The sequence below is a fragment of the Salmo salar genome, chromosome 04, assembly GCF_965601325.2.
Source record: "Salmo salar chromosome 04, fSalSal1, whole genome shotgun sequence".
Classification (NCBI taxonomy): Eukaryota; Metazoa; Chordata; class Actinopteri; order Salmoniformes; family Salmonidae; genus Salmo; species Salmo salar.
The window spans coordinates 66969146-66982455 of record NC_138294.1 but is presented as its reverse complement, the minus strand read 5'-3'; the positions used below and the strand labels follow the sequence as shown (position 1 = coordinate 66982455).

Below are 13310 nucleotides of genomic sequence, written 5' to 3'. Positions count from 1 at the left end.
GATAGTTACTTCACCACAGGCTGCAGGGTGCATAGGGAAACTTCTGCTGTCATTTGTATCCCCCTGCCAAGAAATCTGTCTTTCAGAGTAATGGGTACAACAGAGTAGCATACCATTACATCTGGGCTGCAGTCTTGAGACCCTGGCTTAAATAATTACATTTTCACAATCCTTTCCCAATTCAAGTGCGGCATTTCAGCATATCTGCCTATCTGACAGACCTACTCTAGACTCTAGAGCCCTTGTGGGTTTTATACTACATTACCCATAACTGCTGAGACTGAAGCCTCCAGAAACAGCCTCACTGTGTGTGGTCCTGAGGTATTTCACTTCCTGCTCTCATAGGCCCGTCAGGCCAATCAGATGCATTAGTCTGGCTGGGCGCTTGGAGATCCCTCTGAGATGGGTGAGTAAATCCATCTCAAACACTGATTATTCCCAGTGCAAATTCCCCACATACCACAGCAGAGCAAAGCACTGTGCCAGTGGGCCTATTAGAATATCAATGAAAGAGCCAGAGGCCTCATCATCAAACGCAATAGAGGAATAAAGCCTCAGCCTGCCAGGCGCAAGTTGACTGGAAGGAGTAAGCTTCAGCCTGCCAGGCAGTGACTGGTTGTACACATCAGACTGGTATCACTTTTTAAACCGTCAATTCACTAATTTCACATAGAGAAATTGCATTGTGCACTGACCAAGGTGTTGTGAGTGTGAGCTATGACTTCCGTCCATGTCAGATCTTTTCCTGGCCACACACACAATCCGTCCATCCATCCATCCAGCCACCCACACACACAATCCGTCCATCCATCCATCCAGCCACCCACACACACAATCCGTCCGTCCACACACACACACACACACACACGCACGCACACACAAACAATCCGTCCATCCATCCAGCCACCCACACACACAATTTGTCCATCCATCCAGCCACCCACACACACACACACACACACAATCCGTCCATCCATCCAGCCACCCACACACACACACACACAATCCATCCATCCAGCCACCCACACAATCCATCCATCCAGCCACACACACACACACACACACACACACACACACACACACACACACACACACACACACACACACACACACACACACACACACACACACACACACACACACACACACACACACACACACACACACACACACACACACACACACACACAATCCGTCCATCCAGCCACCCACACCCACACACACACACACACAATCCGTCCATCCAGCCACCCACACACGCACACACACACAATCCGTCCATCCAGCCACCCACACCCACACACAATCCGTCCATCCACCCAGCCACCCACACACGCACACACAATCTGTCCATCCATCCAGCCACCCACACACACACACAATCTGTCCATCCATCCATCCAGCCACCCACACACAATCTGTCCATCCATCCATCCAGCCACCCACACCCACACAATCCGTCCATCCATCCATCCAGCCACCCACACCCACACAATCCGTCCATCCATCCATCCAGCCACACACACACAATCCGTCCATCCATCCATCCATCCAGCCACACACACACACACAATCCATCCATCCATCCATCCAGCCACCCACACACAATCTGTCCATCCATCCAGCCACCCACACACACGGCCTCATATACGCAAACACGCTGGCGGACGCACACACATACACACACACACACAACCATAATTGTCTAGTTAAATGTTTATTGTGGCAGCCCTACTCCAGACAGGTCTGAACATGTAGAAACCATTTTGATTCTTAATAGATGCAAATCTATGTACAATATATGCAACAGGTTTAGAGCAGGTTTATGTGTCCAGAGGGCCAGTCAAAACAAGTGAGAGCAGGGCTCCACAAGAACACAAACAGTAGAGTTGGAACAGACCTTTGATCAGCAGAAAGCAGTCAGCCTCATGACAGTTCTAGCTGAGAGACTGATGAGTAAACATTGGTAAAGCAGTAGAAGGGTTTTTTATCCAACTTGAGGATGGGAGTCATGTAAGACCTCTAACAGACAAGAGAGTTGATGGCTTCCAGACCCAGTTGTCTGGATTTTGTGGGGCAAGCTTGCTAGCCTTTTTCACATCACAGGCCAATGAAAAAATACCTATCATTTGTGACTGATCAAATATATGGTAGGGAAGCCTGAGTCACATTCAGTTGGATTCATACACCATATGCAACACACTGACTGATGCAAATAGAAATGTCATGAATAGAGCAGTCATGACTCCTTACTCTATATGTCAGAGAGGCATGTCTGTTCTACACAATAGATTTCTGAATAGATATCTGCACATTCCAAAAACCTTGTGACTACAGAACACGGCCCTGGTTGGGAGATGCCTAAGCTGTAACAGAAAGGTAGCAGAGGAGGAGTCAGGCAGAGTACGTACCTCAGAGGTGGCGAGGAGATAGACGGGGCTGGGGGGAGGGGCCTGATTCAGCTCACAGCTCAGGCCCAGGGACGTAAGGATCTCCGTCAGGACCTCGAAGCGCCGCGCGCTGCTCATCTTCAGCTCATCAAAACCCTCCGACGAAGCAACGTCCTCAGAGTCGGGCGCAGTCTCCAGGTGCACCTGAGGCACCTGTTGTTGACTGTACTTTTGTTTATTCCATGTGTAACTCTGTGTTGTTGTTTTTTGTCACACTGCTTTGCTTTATCTTGGCCAGGTCACAGTTGTAAATGAGAACTTGTTCTCAAATGGCCTACCTGGTTAAATAAAGGTGAAATACATTTTTTTAAATAAAAGGTCAGGGACGAGAGGGCAGAAGTCAGCTGAAAGGTCAAGTGTTTGTAAAATGCACATTATCAAAATGAATGACGTACTGTATATTAATTGCAAAACACATTTGGTTAACATGAACAACAGCAATACTTTCCATTCATAGAGCGCTTCATTTTATATAAAAAATATAGGGCTTTACATGTGAAAGGGTATTTATGACTGATAAACAAATGTGGTGTGCAAGACTTTACCTGACACAGCACAGCCTCCCCTAACCTTCCTCCACTCCACGCGTCACCCTGAGGATGACCATGTCCTTGTCCACACCATCCCTCTCCTCCTTCAGCTTCCCCCAGAACTCCACCTCTTCAGGGTCCCCCCCAACACCACTCTGGGGCTTCCTGACAAACGCACTCAGATCCAGCTCTGTGGTATCAGCCCTGGTGAAGCCCAGCTTGCAGATCTGGCTCCTCCTGCTCTTCCTGGGCACCAGAGCCAGCCCCGTGGGGCAGAGGGTGGAGAAGAGCCCCAGGACCCTGCCACCCTGCTCCAAGTATGCCAGGAAGCGGGCCTGGAGCTGGGGGGTGAGGGGTTTGTCTGAGGCCAGTACTAGCCGGTTGGAACTCTCCAGCCAGGGTTCACTGAGGGCCTGCTGGGACAGGATGCAAACGCACCATCTGAAACCTCTCCTGGAAGCCGCCCGTGTACACCAGCACATTGGGGGGCTTCCCGCTAAACGTTGACCCATCGGCTCTGACCAAGGAAGCCCTCTGCCTCATCCTCCTCGCTGTCCGTGCACATGGCCTAGTCGTCAGGAAGGTCGGAGATATTGTCAACCAAGGTGTACTTGATGGAGAGTATGGTGCTGTTCTCCAGCTCCAGGCACTCGTGGCAGCTGGACAGGTAGAAGTGGTGGCCTTGGCCTTGCATGTGCTGGTGGTTGTTAACCAGGGAGTCCCCGCTGTCCACCCCAGGGCTGGCTCCTCGTATGGGCTCTGAGCATCGTCTCTCCACTAATGCCCTATGAACCTCCAGTGGTAGGAGCAGGCTGCCCTTACATTTATATTTACGTCATTTAGCAGACGCTCTCATCCAGAGCGACTTACAAATTGGCGCATTCACCTTAAGATATCCAGTGGAACAACCACTTTACAATAGTACATCTATATCTTTTTTTTTGGGGGGGGGGGGGGGTTTAGAAGGATTACTATATCCTATCCCAGGCATTCCTTAAAGAGGTGGGGTTTCAGGTGTCTACGGAAGGTGGTGATTGACTCCGCTGTCCTGGCGTCGTGAGGGAGCTTGTTCCACCATTGGGGTGCCAGAGCAGTGAACAGTTTTGACTGGGCTGAGCGGGAACTGTGCTTCCGCAGAGGTAGGGGATAGGGGTAGGGGATGAACGCAGTGCCCTTGTTTGGGTGTATGGCCTGATCAGAGCCTGAAGGTACGGAGGTGCTGTTCCCCTCACAGCTCCGTAGGCAAGCACCATGGTCTTGTAGCAGATGCGAGCTTCAACTGGAAGCCAGTGGAGTGTGCGGAGGAGCGGGGTGACGTGAGAGAACTTGGGAAGGTTGAACACCAGATGGGCTGCGGCATTCTGGATGAGTTGTAGGGGTTTAATGGCACAGGCAGGGAGCCCCGCCAAAAGGGAGTTGCAGTAATCCAGACGGGAGATGACAAGTGCCTGGATTAGGACCTGTGCCGCTTCCTGTGTAAGGCAGGGTCGTACTCTGCGAATGTTGTATAGCAGGATCGGGTCACCGCCTTGATGTTAGCGGAGAACGACAGGGTGTTGTCCAGGGTCACGCCGAGGCTCTTAGCACTCTGGGAGGAGGACACAATGGAGTTGTCCACCGTGATGGCGAGATCATGGAAAGGGCAGTCCTTCCCCGGGAGGAAGAGCAGCTCCGTCTTGCCGAGGTTCAGCTTGAGGTGGTGATCCGTCATCCACACTGATATGTCTGCCAGACATGCAGAGATGCGATTCGCCACCTGGTTATCAGAAGGGGGAAAGGAGAAGATTAATTGTGTGTCGTCTGCGTAGCAATGATAGGAGAGAGACCATGTGAGGATATGACAGAGCCAAGTGACTTGGTGTATAGCGAGAATAGGAGAGGGCCTAGAACTGAGCCCTGGGGGACACCAGTGGTGAGAGCACGTGGTGCGGAGACGGATTCTCGCCACGCCACCTGGTAGAAGCGACCTGTCAGGTAGGACGCAATCCAAGAGTGAGCCGCGCCGGAGATACCCAACTTGGAGAGGGTGGAGAGGAGGATCTGATGGTTCACAGTATCAAAGGCAGCAGATAGGTCTAGAAGGATGAGAGCAGAGGAGAGAGAGTTAGCTTTAGCAGTGCGGAGAGCCTCCGTGACACAGAGAAGAGCAGTCTCAGTTGAATGACCAGCCTTGAAACCTGACTGATTTGGATCGAGAAGGTCATTCTGAGAGAGATAGCAGGAGAGCTGGCCAAGGACGGCACGTTCAAGAGTGTTGGAGAGAAAAGAAAGAAGGGATACTGGTCTGTAGTTGTTGACATCGGAGGGATCGAGTGTAGGTTTTTTGAGAAGGGGTGCAACTCTCGCTCTCTTGAAGACGGAAGGGACGTAGCCAGCGGTCAAGGATGAGTTGATGAGCGAGGTGAGGTAAGGGAGAAGGTCTCCGGAAATGGTCTGGAGAAGAGAGGAGGGGATAGGGTCAAGCGGGCAGGTTGTTGGGCGGCCGGCCGTCACAAGACGCAAGATTTCATCTGGAGAGAGAGGGGAGAAAGAGGTCAAAGCATAGGGTAGGGCAGTGTGAGCAGGACCAGCGATGTCGTTTGACTTAACAAACGAGGATCGAATGTCATCGACCTTCTTTTCAAAATGGTTGACGAAGTCATCCGCAGAGAGGGAGGAGGGGGGGGAGGGGGAGGAGGATTCAGGAGGGAGGAGAAGGTGGCAAAGAGCTTCCTAGGGTTAGAGGCAGATGCTTGGAAGTTAGAGTGGTAGAAAGTGGCTTTAGCAGCAGAAACAGAGGAGGAAAATGTAGAGAGGAGGGAGTGAAAAGATGCCAGGTCCGCAGGGAGGCTAGTTTTCCTCCATTTCCGCTCGGCTGCCCGGAGCCCTGTTCTGTGAGCTCGCAATGAGTCGTCAAGCCACGGAGCAGGAGGGGAGGACCGAGCCGGTCGGGAGGATAGGGGACATAGAGAGTCATAGGATGCAGAAAGGGAGGAGAGGAGGGTTGAGGAGGCAGAATCAGGAGATTGGTTGGAGAAGGATTGAGCATAGGGAAGAGATGATAGGATGGAAGAGGAGAGAGTAGCAGGAGAGAGAGAGCGAAGGTTGCGATGGCGCAATACCATCTGAGTAGGGGCAGAGTGAGTAGTGTTGGAGAAGAGGGAGAGGGAAAAGGATACAAGGTAGTGATCGGAGACTTGGAGGGGAGTTGCAGTGAGATTAGTAGAAGAACAGCATCTAGTGAAGATGAGGTCAAGCGTATTGCCAGCCTTGTGAGTAGGGGGGGACGGTGAGAGGGTGAGGTCAAAAGAAGAGAGGAGTGGAAAGAAGGAAGCAGAGAGAAATGAGTCAAAGGTAGACGTAGGGGAGGTTAAAGTCACCCAGAACTGTGAGAGGTGAGCCATCCTCAGGAAAGGAACTTATCAAGGCGTCAAGCTCATTGATGAACTCTCCAAGGGAACCTGGAGGGCGATAAATGGTAAGGATGTTAAGCTTGAATGGGCTAGTGATTGTGACAGCATGGAATTCAAAGGAGGAGATAGACAGATGGGTCAGGGGAAAAAGAGAGAATGTCCACTTGGGAGAGATGAGGATTCCAGTGCCACCACCCCGCTGACCAGATGCTCTCGGGGTGTGCGAGAACACGTAGGTCAGACGAGGAGAGAGCAGTAGGAGTAGCAGTGTTTTCTGTGGTAATCCATGTTTCCGTCAGCGCCAAGAAGTCGAGGGACTGGAGGGTAGCATAGGCTGATATGAACTCTGCCTTGTTGGCCGCAGACCGGCAGTTCCAGAGGCTGCCGGAGACCTGGAACTCCACGTGGGTCGTGCGCGCTGGGACCACCAGGTTAGAGTGGCAGTGGCCACACGATGTGAAGCGTTTGTATGGCCTGTGCAGAGAGGAGAGAACAGGGATAGACCGACACATAGTTGATAGGCTACAGGAGAGGCTACGCTAATGCAAAGGAGATCCTGCGTTGTGTTAGCTGGGTGTCGCCTCTCTCTGAGAGTACCTCCCACTTGCAGGGAGAATGCTCAGAAAGGATGATCTCAGTTTGTTTTTTCAGGGAGAGGGAAGTGATGTGCTTCTCTGACTTTCCCTTCTCCAAAAGTTCTTTAAAAGCAGATTCTCTGAGCAAGACTGCTGGGGAAATGGGCACAAAGGGCAATATTTTCATTGCAAAATGTGGCCCGCTCTCCGTTTTAAACAATGTGAAACAATTTCATAATAGATTTGGAAAAATTATTTGGATAATGTTTTGGGATATAGCCTAGCATTGACAATAATTAAGTGAAGTTCTAAGATAGCATTGGCCAACAACTGTAACTGCATTTAGGACCTAAAACAAATTGTCTTCAAAAAATGCCTTAGTGTCCTTCCACCTCAAAAAGCCCAAGAAATACACCCACCATCTCAGATTGTTCTGAACTGGTTTCTGTAGTTAGAAACAGATAAGACTAGCATTCCTGAAACATTATTTTGTTAAAATATATATAGAAATTAAGCTAATTGATTGCACCTAAATTGTCTATTTGAAGTTATAGGATTCATATAGTATTCTATAAATATAGTACCCAACAACCGATTTGGCCAAAACCCCTTCTCAACAATGATTAAGACATTAAAATGGTCAAAGGCCCCCCAAGGACCCCCCCAACCCCAAACCCCGCACCAAGCCCAACCCAACAGCCAGTAAACAATATCAGTTCTCTGTTTGACAAGTAGTTTGAAGTTGAGCCTTGGAGTTTTGTTTAATCATACCATGTAATGTATTCTCAGTGAATTTGGTGATGGTTCTCCCCCTGTTCAGAGAAATTAGCCATTGAAGTAGCTTGCATTTCCCCCCATAAATTAGTGTGAAAGCACCAGGTCGCGCCTACTAGATGCGGCTTTTTCTACTACTGCTCGACCCTCCTGTGTTTATCAAATGGATCACAATATTTTCTTTGCAACTTTGGGTAGAAAACCAACAGCTTTTGCTCATGGTGAAAATAAATTGTGGTCATCCTTACAAGTCAAGCCAGTCCTCCATGAAAGCAATTCAGTTTGTCCCTCTCTTAGCAACCTAATGCTTCAACCCAACTCTACTTGAGTAATGACAGTTCTCTGAGAGGGCTATCCCTATTGTGCAATTCTCATATGAAGACTTTCCCAATAAGCCCAAACATTTTATGGAGAAATGGGCTAGTGACTGTTGTGACAACCCTAATAAAATAATACAATTATAAACCATTGCATTATTAGAAAACATATGTATACTGTGCATTCATAAAGTATTCAGACCCCTTGACTTTTTCCACATTTTGTTACTTTACAGCCTTATTCTAAAATGGATTAAATTGTTTATTTTCCTTATCAATCTACACACAATACTCCATAACGACAAAGCAAAAACAGGAATATCTGAAACATCACATTTACATAAGTATTCAGACCCTTTACTCTGTACTTTGTTGAAGCACCTTCGGCAGGGATTACAGCCTTGAGTCTTCTTGGGTATGACACTACAAGCTTGGGACACCTGTATATGTGGAGTTTCTCCCATTCTTCTCTGCAGATCCTCTCAAGCTCTGTAAGGTTGGTTGAGGAGCGTCGCCACACAGCTTTTTTCAGGTTTCTCCAGAGATGTTCGATTGGGGTCAAGTCCAGGCTCTGGCTGGGCCACTTAAGGACATTCAGAGACTTTTCCTGAAGCAACTCCTGCATTTTCTTGGCTGTGTGCTTAGGGTCGTTGTTCTGTTGGAAGGTGAACCTTCACCCTAATCTGAGGTCCTGGAGCTCTGTCAGAGTGAGCATCGGGTTCTTGGTCACCTCCCTGACCAAGGTTCTTCTCCCCCGATTGCTCAGTTTGGTTGGGAAGCCAGCTCTAGGAAGAGTATCGGTAGTTCCAAACGTCTTCCATTTAAGAATGATGGTGGCCACTGTGTTCTTGGGGACCTTCAATGCTGCAGAAATTTGTTGGTACCTTTCCCTGTAACAATCCTGTTTCGGAGCACTACGGACAATTCCTTCAACCTAATGGCTTGGTTTTTGCTCTGACATGCACTCTGTCACCAGTGGACTCCAATCAAGTTGTAGAAACATCTCAAGGATGATCAATGGAAACAGGATGCACCTGAACTCAATTTCAATTCTCATAGCAAAGGGTCTGAATACTTATGTAAATGTGAAATCATTTCTAAATTTTTTGTTATATATTTTCTAAAATGTCTAAAACCCTGTTTTTGTTGTGTCGTTATTGGGCATTGTGTGTAGATTTATTTTGTCAACTTTAGAATAAGGCTGTAATGTAACAAAATGTGGAAAAAGTGAAGGAGTCTGAATACTTTCAGAAAGCACTGTATGTTGTGTGATTAGTGATATTTACTATTAAACCAAACACAATACCATTACCAAACACAATAAAGTGTGTGTTCAGGACTTTTACCATTGAAGACCCCTTTAGACCAGAACATTGAAACCATTGCAACAGCTGTAACCTAATGGCTTGCTTGTTTACCAGGAATTAAACAATCCAGACTTTTTTAATGGGAATAATCCACACACATATAGGGGCCGTTTCCTGGACACAGATTAAGCCTAAGAGAAAACAAATTGAATTGCTTTCATGGAGGACTGGCTTGAATTGTGAGGATGACCATACAATACATTTTTATCATGAGCAAATAGCTATTGGTTTTCTACCCAAAGCTGCAAAGAAAATGTGATACAATTAATAAACACAAGAGAGCAAATTGGATTAAAGGGTATGGCAGTAGCAGGAACAGCAGCATCCGGTGGTCAAAATCTGGTACTTTCATGCTAATTTATGGGGGGAAATGCAAGCTACTTCAATGGCTAATTTCTCTGAACAGGGGAAAAACACCATCCCCAGATTTACTGAGAATAGATGACATAGTATGAATAAACAATGCTCCAAACCGCAGCTTCATACTACTTGTCAAACAGAGAACTGATACTGTATACTGGATGTTGGGGTGGGCTTGGTGTGTGGTGTGAAGGGTTGTTGGTGGCTTTTGACCATTTATTTGGATTTATCATGTATTAATCATTGTTAAGAAGGGGTTTGGTCCAAATTTAATATTGGGTATGATATTTCTTGAATATTATATGAATCCCATAACTTGACATGGCCAATTTGTGTGCCCTCAATTAGCTTAATTTCTCAGAGTTCAAATTGTCTTTCAACAAAATCATGTTGCTGGAATGCTTATCTTATCGGTTTCTAACAACAGAAACCATTTCAGAACAATCTGAGATAGTGGGTGTCATGGCTTGCTGAAATGAAATGGAACAACCCCTTACAAATAGCCTTAAAAATACAAATGTTTTTATTTTAAATATTTAAAATCCTTAAAATCCTAGGTGTACAGTAAAGTTGAGTTAACACACACCATAAATGAGAAACTCTTGATTTCAAAGGTAAGGACTAGACACTCACAGACTATCTTTGAAGGCACAAGTCCATTGTCCAGCTGAAGGAGATCTTCCATAAACGCCACCCCGAGGTCGGCTGAAGTTGTCAACGCTGGACTGCGCCACGGCCCTGAATGGCTGCACTAGGCTACAAGCCAGAGGGAGACAGTAGTCTGACCACTTCAGCACCTAGACAACACAGCAGAGTACACAAGTCAGCAGGATTTAAACATTAGTGGACAGTTGAAGGAAAATATCATAATTTCAGAATGTTTAATTGGGATTGGAATTAGTTCAACAATCAAATAGATACTGCACTGCATAATCACTTTTGAGTAACAAAGCAATATCTTCCTGCTGCCTGAGTAAAATAACACTTTTTGTGTTTAAAGGGACATTTAAATGGCTAAATGCAAATCAAGGAACCCTACTTCTTCTCCAACCAAAACATTTTGGCTCCAGGATCTTAGCATGGCATCTCAAGTGTCAGCTGACCCTCTGCCATATGTGTCATTCCATGTCATTTCAGCAAGCCCTGACCCCCACCATCTCAGATTGTTCTGAAATCATTTCTGTAGGTAGAAACAGATAAGATCAGCATTCCTGCAACAATATTTAGTTAAATTAAGCTAATTGATTGCACATATATTGGCCAGTATAATGTATAGGATTCATATAATATTCAAGAAATATAGTACCCAACATATGATTTGCACAAAAACATCTTAACATCTTATTACCTTATCAGTGATTAAGGTGTGAGGAATCCAAATAAATGGTCAAATGCCACCCACAGACCCCCTCAAATTCCACATCAAGCCCACCACAACGGGAAGTATACAGCATCAGTTCTTTATGTTTGACAAGTTGTATGAAGCTGCGACTTGGAGTATTGTTTATTCATACTCTCTAATGTATTCTCAGTGAATTTGGTGGTGTTTTTTAAAAGTGAAAGTACCAGGTTTTGCCCACTAGATGCCTCTGTTCCTGCTAATGCCCTTTTATCCATTTTGATGGTCTCTTGTGTTAATCAAATGTATCACAACATTGTCTTTGCAACTTTGGGTAGAAAACCAATAGCTTTTGCTCATGATGAAAATAAATGGTGTGGTCATCCTCACAATTCAAGACAGTCCTCCAGGAAAGCAATTCAGTTTGTCTTTCTCTTATAACCTAAGGTGCAATTCTCATATGAAACGCCCAAAAATGTGATGGAGAAATTAGCTAGTGACTAACACTAATAAAACAATACAATTATAAACCATTGCATGGCAGTCGTACAGTGCCTTCAGAAAGTATTCACATCCCTTGACCTTTTTTACATTTTGTTGCGTTACAGCCTGAATAAAACATGATCAAATTTAGATTTTGTGTCACTGGCCTACACACAAATCCCCATAATGTCAAAGTCGAATTATGTTTGTAGACATTTTAACAAATTAATAAAAAATGAAAAGCTGAAATGTAGTATTCAACCCCTTTGTGGCAAGCCTAACATTCAGGAGTCAAAATGTGCTTAACAAGTTACATAATAAGTTGCATCAATCAATCAAATATATTTATAAAGCCCTTCTTACATCAGCTGATGTCACAAAGTGCTGTACAGAAACCCAGCCTAAAACCCCAAACAGCAAGCAATGCAGGTGTAGAAGCACGGTGGCAAGGAAAAACTCCCTAGAAAGGCCAGAACCTAGGAAGAAACCTAGAGAGGAACCAGCCTATGAGGGGTGGCCAGTCCTCTTCTGGCTGTGCCGGGTGGAGATTATAACAGTACATGGCCAAGATGTTCAAATGTTCACAGATGACCAGCAGGGTCAAATAATAATAATCACAGTGGTTGTCGAGGGTGCAACAGGTCAGCGCATCAGGAGTAAATGTCAGTTGGCTTTTCTTAGCCGATCATTCAGAGTATATCTACCGCTCCTGCTGTTTCTAGAGAGTTGAAAACAGCAGGTCTGGGACAGGTAGCACGTCCGGTGAACAGGTCAGGGTTCCATGCCGCAGGCAGAACAGTTGAAACTGGAGCAGCAGCATGGCCAGGTGGACTGGGAACAGCAAGGAGTCATCAGGCCAGGTAGTCCTGAGGCATGGTCCTAGGGCTCAGGTCCTTCGAAAGAAAGAAAGAAAGAAAGAAAGAAAGAAAGACAAAGAGAAAGAATTAGAGAGAGCATACTTAAATTCACACAGGACACCGGATAAGACAGGAGAAATACTCCAGATATAACAAACTGACCCTAGCCCCCCGACACATAAACTACTGCAGGATAAATACTGGAGGCTGAGACAGGAGGGTTCGGGGACACTGTGGCCCCGTTCAATGATACCCCCAGACAGGGCCAAACAGTCAGGATATAACCCCACCCACTTTGCCAAAGCACAGTCCCCACACCACTAGAGGCATTCCTTCAACCACCAACTTAACATCCTGAGACAAGGCTGAGTATAGCCCACAAAGATCTCCGCCATGGCACAACCCATGGACTCACTCGGTGTGCAATAATATTGTTTAACATTATTTTTTTAATGTACCCCAACATACAATTAATGTACCCCAACATACAATTATCTCCATGAATAATTGTATGAATATACAATTATATTCATGGAGGCCAAGGGAAGCCAGGCTTCCCCCAAAAAATGGCCAATAAAATGTTATAAATTATCTTTCATCACTCTGTGTTTCATAATGTTCCTTCAACTCACAAGAGGCTGAATGTATCTCACCGGAGAAAGCATCCGAGCCAGCGAAACAGCGCCCCTCTGTCTCTATATACTTTGCCCATCTATCTGATGCTGTATGGTCAAAAAGAGTATGATATTGTTGCTGCCCGTAGCATTGAATGCAATGTAAGCCTGCGAGCATTTGGCCTCCCTTGATTAATAAAAAGTATACAATTATAGCCAATCAGCGTTGGTCCTGGCACACCAAAATAAAGT

General features: G+C 46.2%; 1 pseudogene across 1 annotated transcript in view; it reads right to left on the bottom strand.

Moving 5' to 3' along the window:
* The window catches only part of LOC106603415 (biotin--protein ligase-like), a 39781-nt pseudogene extending 29316 nt beyond the window's left edge, over positions 1–10465 (bottom strand). The window contains exons 1-5 of the transcript XR_014391954.1: positions 10399–10465; positions 6970–7100; positions 3544–3773; positions 3043–3512; positions 2412–2657 (exon numbers count right to left, since the gene is read on the bottom strand). The product of XR_014391954.1 is annotated as a biotin--protein ligase-like (transcript). The remainder of the gene's footprint in view (positions 1–2411; positions 2658–3042; positions 3513–3543; positions 3774–6969; positions 7101–10398) is intronic.
* Between the last annotated feature and the right edge of the window lie 2845 nt (positions 10466–13310).